Source organism: Phyllostomus discolor, chromosome 1, assembly GCF_004126475.2.
Source record: "Phyllostomus discolor isolate MPI-MPIP mPhyDis1 chromosome 1, mPhyDis1.pri.v3, whole genome shotgun sequence".
NCBI classification, from domain to species: domain Eukaryota; kingdom Metazoa; phylum Chordata; class Mammalia; order Chiroptera; family Phyllostomidae; genus Phyllostomus; species Phyllostomus discolor.
The window spans coordinates 117,224,389-117,230,989 of record NC_040903.2 but is presented as its reverse complement, the minus strand read 5'-3'; positions in this window follow the sequence as shown (position 1 = coordinate 117,230,989).

Here is a 6,601-nt window from a genome sequence, read left to right as displayed (position 1 = left end):
GTATAACATGGCCACGAGTCCTGGCTGTGCACAACTGCAGAGTTTCATCCTTCTATGGCAGGCCCTCAGCCAGGGTGGGTTTCCCAGCAAGAACTTAGCGGTCACTCCCAGTCTCAGCTCAGTAAAAGTGTCCCTTCTGCTCAGTGCCCCCAAGTCCTGATAGTCTGGTTCTTGAAGCACAGAAAACCTGAATTCTATTCAAACTTCATTTCTAGCCATTTTGACAAATCATCTCAACTGTTCTTATGGGGATATAGGAAATCTTCTTTATAGAATACTATATGTTTATTAAAATATATTATAATGTCATAAATCTAGCAGGTGTTCTCATGGATGAAGACATCACCTCAATGTAGATAGTGGGTCTCATCACTCCATCACATAAGCTCCTCTTTGGTTCTGTGGTAGAAAAAAAGAAAACTGTATTTAACACTGAGTAACTTGACCAGAATTCATCACTGAAAGTTTGAATCATCTGCCCAAAGTTGTCAGTACTAATGATATTGTTTTCTTTTCTGCTACTTAAAAAAAACAAAAACAAAAACAAAACAAATCTAGAATTTGGGGAGTAAAACATTCCCTGGAGCAGGCAAAGCTTCCCTCATGGAGTAACACCTCCATCTTGTGGCTCCTCTGTATACTGCAAGTAGCTCAAGCTCTCCAGTTTTATACTGATACCTGAGGGTACAATTATGGGTTTTAGATCTGAAAAAAACTTGAGTTCTAATGCAGTTCCCTGCCTTCACTCAGGTTAGGTTTATTAGCTTCACTATTTCTTCATTGTAAGAGCCAAGAGAGGTTAAGATACTCATACAAGGTCACACAGCTAATAAGTAGAGTGTCTTAGTTGAGGCTCCTACAATTTTCTTACTACTTTTTAGGAAGAGGAAAACTTTCTTTGAATAAGATCCTACCAATTATAAAACAGACAAATGCGCAGGTGTTCTAGTTGAAGCGACAGAAGGGCCCACCTTTGCCAGCCCCTGTAACTCAACCCCTCCTGGAAACCCATTGTCTTATGCCAGGGGCTGCTTCCCTGCTTACCCCACGTGGGAGCACCACTGTGGGAACCAAGGAAAGGCCCCTGGAAAAGATCCCTAGGAAAACATCATTTCATTCTGAAGTGATTAACTACCTGACCATCTTTCTGTTCTGGCCTTGTATTAAATAAAACATGTTCTCTTTCTGTAACAATTATCAGCAACTCTTCATTTTTACATCTCTCTTTCCAGATGATCTCTAAGTTGATTTGTTTTCATTTGCAAGTAAATGTTGTAAACCCCCTATGCCAGAATCAATGCCATTGGCCACGTGGTGAGGGCAGCAGGAATTGGTAGGGGCTTGCTCCACGTCAGTCCCTGTGCCAAGTGTGCAAAGCGTTCTGAAGCAGAGAAAGGGTTCTATTGGAGGAAACAGAAGAGAGCAAAGCAAGAGAAAAGAGAAGCAAACCCTGCTGGGAAACTGGGGGAGCTTTCTACTCATTTAGCTAGTTGTCCAAGAAATAATTATCAGGCTCCTTCTATGTGTCAAACTCTTATACAAGATAGGTAAGATCTGTGGTCTCACGAGGCCTACCTTCCCGTAAAGGAGACAGGCAATAGCACCTAAACAGATGGATGAGTAAGACACTGTGCCTGACAGGTGGGAAGCAAGGTCAGGGCACATGCCTGGGTGGCGGCCCAGGTCCCCAGTAGGGGGTATGCAAGAGGCAACCACACATTCATGTTTCTCTCCCTCTTTCCCTTCCCCGCTTTAAAAATAAATAAATAAAATCTTTAAAAAATTAAATTTAAAAATTAAAAATTGAAATGATAATTATGTGACATAACGGAGGTGCTAGCTAACATGACGCCAATTAATTGCGATATAAGTGTATCAAAACAACAGGTTGTACACCTTAAACCTGCACACTGTTATAAGTCCATCATATCCCAATAAAGCTGGGAAACAAACTATACTAAATTCTCAAATAATACCATGAGAAAAAAGAGGGAGAGAACACTCTTACTCAGAGAGAAAGCTCATTCCGCACTCCGCCTTTTTCTCCCTCCAGGAGGGGGCGCTGCTGCATGGAATAGCTAACTCAATTCAAAACCACAGCCTAGAATTTTCTTCTCTTCTGCGTCACCCCCTTCACCTTAGCTCGCCCAAAACTACATAGTGCGGTAGAAAAGAGAAGAGAAGAAAGAGGGGAGGGAGGGGAGACCACATAGTAAGATAAAATTTTCAGTGAAGGCATTTAAGATGGGGTGAGAGGGTATGCTAAAGCGAAGGGAAAAATAAAGGAAAGACTTACATTAGAAAGTATGTCCCAAGTCATCAACCATATTTTTTAATGTTTCGTTTTTGTTTCGTTTTTTATTGCCCACGTTTGTGTATTTATCTTAAGTTTACTGTTTGTTACATAAAACTTCAATCATAAAGAAAAATAGAGGTAATACTTCAGGCCCTCTCCAGTAACAGGCAGGTTGTCCGACTCACCACGTCTAACAACGCCCGCAGCTCGAGTTCGCACCGTCAAAACGGTGGAGGGACACCGCAGCCCCCGGATGCCGCGCACCAAAGGCGGTCAGCAACCGTGCCCGTGGTCATCTGGCATCCTCGGACGTGGCTGCCACAGGGCTCCAGTTGGGGACATCTAAGTGCAAAACATCTGCATTGTAATAAAGGTAAAAACACTTTGTAGATGTCTTTACTTCCTGTATATGAATTTCTAGTCTCTTCTCACTGTGGTGTAAGTTGCACATCCTGTGTGCTGTACTATCGTGAGACCACGCTAGCCTAAGGGTGCGTTTTATTGCCTGTCGTGTGGCACTATTCTCGATGCAATGCAAAAGACCAAAAAAAGTATGTTGAATGACATTAATTTGGTTTTACATTAATTTTACTAAGTTATAACTTAGTGTAGAGAATTTTTTTGTTGTTGTAGAAATGTCGACCTGGGAGCCGGAGCTGTTCCAGCGGACGGCCACCTGATGATCCCGTGTAAGCCTTGCCTTTTCTTCTCCTCCTGTGGTTCAGTCACCTAGGAAGTTAGGAGATTGGGATGCATTATCTCCAAATCCTTTCATCTGGGATACTCCATGAGCTGTCAATAACTGAAAGCTCATTTAGTAGATTAAGGACTTAAATATTAGACTCAAAACCATAAAAACCCTAGAGGAAAACATAGGAAGTAAAATCTCTGACATTGCTCATAGCAATATTTTTTCTGATGTATCTCCTCGGGCAAGGGGAACAAAAGAAAAAATAAACAAATGGGACTATACCAAACTGAAAAGCTTTTGCACAGCAAGAGAAACCATCAAAAAAGGAAGACAACCCATTGAATGAGAGAACATATTTGCCAGTACATATGATAAGGGGTTAATATCCAAAATTTATGAAGAACTTACAAAACTCAACACCAAAAAAACCCCAAACAATTCAATTTAAAAATTGGCAAAGGACCTGAATAGGCTGTACTCCAAAGAGGACATGCAGATGGCAAAAGACATATGAAAAGGTGCTCACCATCACTAATCATCAGAGAAATGCAAATTGAAACCACAATGAGATGTCACCTCATACCTGTCATAATGGCCATCATTAATAAATCAACATACAAGTGCTGCAGAGGATGTGGAGAAAGGGAGCCCTCATTCACTGTTGGTGGGAATGCAGACTGGTGCAGCCACTATGGAAAGAAGTATGGAGTTACCTCAAAAAATTAAAAATGAAACTGTCTTAAGACTTAGTGATTCTACTTCTGGGAATTTAGCCGAAAAAAAGCCTGAAACACTAATTTGAAAGAATGTATCCACCCCTATGTGCATTGCAGTGTTATTTACAATAGCCAAGATCTAGAAGCAGCCCAAGTGCCCATTTGTAGTGAGTGGATAAAAAAGCAGTGGTACAATTACACAATGGAAAACTACTCAGCTGTAAAAAAAAAAAAAAAAAAAGCGGGGGGGGGGGGGCGGGGAGGCTAGAATCTCACCTTTTATGACATGTGTGAACCTAGAGAACATTATGTTAAGTGAAATAAGCCAGTCAGAAAAAGACAAATACCATATGATTTTATGTATATGTGGAATCTGATGGCAAAATAAACTAACAAATAAAATAAAAACAGACTCATACCTGTCAGAGGGAAATGGGTGTAGTGGTGCTGGATGAAAAAGTGAAGGATTTAAGCAAAAAAAAAAAACCCACCAACCTCATAGACAGACAATAGTGTGATGAATACCAAAGGGAAATAGGGGTGGGTGGGCGGCAGAAGAGTGTAAAGGGGGATAAATGGTGATAGAAAGAGAAATGACTTGGGGTGGTGAACACACAATACAACATACAGATGATGTGTTACAGAATTGTACCCTTGGAACCTATGTAATTTTATTAACCAATGTAACCCCAATAACTTCAATAAATAAATAAACAAACAAATAAACAAACAATGTTACAGGACACATAAGACCATGTGTAAATCAGCAGAAGGTATTCAACATGGCCAGAGAAAGGTCTATTTACACCTTAAACAGTAAAATGAGTAGGAAAAACTATAATGCACTAAGGTAAGAATACAACAGACTATCTTTTTTAAAATCAAAGTATTTTAAAATATAAAATGCCTGCACACTTAATATTTAAGTATATTCTACTGAGTCTTAAATACTCATTTGTTTTTCAATGTATTCAATATAGACTTCCAGTCAAGATGGAGGTGTAGGTGGACATGCTTCCTCCACCTCCTCATGCAGCCACAAGAAGAGTTACAACTAACCTCAAAACAAATAACACACAGAACTGCCAGAAAATCAAAGTGTATGGGATCTGAAAACCAAGGATATTGAGAAGACACATTCATCCAGGAGGGTAGGAGGGGCAGAGATGCAGAGTCAGGGCAGAAAGGCAAGGAGACGCTGAGTGGCACGGAGAGGCAGTGACAACAGAATGGGCAGTTCCACATGCACTTGCGGTGGATAAAAATCGGGAGGGATACCTTGGGAGCAAGCATTCCCAGACCCAGACCAGAACACACAGCCCAGGGTTCCAGTGCCAGGAAGATAAATCCCCATAACTTTTGGATGTGAAAACCAGCAGGTGTTGGGGCAGCAGAAGAAACTGCCAGTTTCTCAGGCGAATCCATTTTAAAGGGCCCACAAAGACTTAGAATGTACACAAACCCACCCACTCTGGGATTCACCACCAGAGCAACAGCTGGAAGGGTGCCAGTCACATACAGGAAGCAGGTGAAGTGACTGGCAATGGGGCGAGTGCTGGGCAAACCTCCAGAAGCCAGGCAGCAGCACTGTCCCTCCTCTGAGTTCTCCCCCTACACAGAGTCACAAGGCAGTGAAACGGATTGTTCCGCCCTGGCAAATACCTAAGTCTCCTTAACAGACACAACTTAACAGGTGCGCTAAGACAGTGAGCCAAAGCAGCTCTACATAATACACAGAGACAAATGCAGAGAGGCTGCCAAATTGAGGAGACAAAGAAATATGGCTCAAATGAAAGAATAAAACAAAACTCCAGAAAAACAACTAAATGAAATGGAGATAGCCAACCTATCAGATGCAGAGTTCAAAACACCGGTGATCGGGATGCTCAGAGAACTCACTGAGTACGGCAACAACATAAAGGAAGATATAAAGGTTACACTAAGTGAAATAAAGAAAAATCCACAGGGAACCAACAGTGAAGGGAATAAAACCAGGATTCAAATCAATGATTTGGAACACAAGGAAGAAATAAACATTTGACCAGAACAGAAAGAAGAAACAAGAATTCAAAAAAAAATGAGGAGAGTATAAGAAGATTCTGGGACATCTCCAAACATACCAACATCTGAATCAGATGCCAGAAGGAGGAGAGGAAAAGCAAGAAACTGAAAACTTATTTGAAAAAATAATGAAAGAAAACTTCCCTGTTTTGGCAAAGGAAATAGACATACAAATCTAAGAAGCATAGAGAGTCCCAAATAAGTTGGACTCAAGGAGGAACACACCAAGGCACATCAAAATTAGAATGTTAAAGGCTAAAGATAAAGAGAGAATCTTAAAAGTAGCAAGAGAAAAGCAGAGTTACCTACAAAGGATTTCCCATAAGACTGTCAGCTGAATTCTCAAAAGAAATTTTGCAGGCAAGAAGGAGCTGGAAAGAACTATTAAGAGTCATGAAAAGCAAGGATCTACATCCAAGATTACTCTACTCAGCAAAGCTGTCATTTAGAATGGAAGGGCAAAGTGCTTCTCAGATAAGGTAAAGTTAAGAGTTCATCATCACCAAGCCATTACTACATGAAATGTTAAATGGACTTATTTAAGAAAAAGAAGATCAAAACTATGAATGCTAAAATGACAGCAAACTCACAACTATCGACAACTAACCTGAAAAAAAAAATAAAGGAAACAAAGCTAAGCAAAAACCCAGAACAGGAACAGAATCACAGAAATGGAGATCACTTGGAGGGTTATCAGCTGGGAGGCGGAAGGGGCAGAATGGGGGAAAAGGTTCAGGAATTACAAAGCATAAACAGTAGGTACAAAATAGGGGAATGTTAAGAATAGTATAGGAAATGTACAAACCAAATAACTTATATGCACAACCCATGGACATG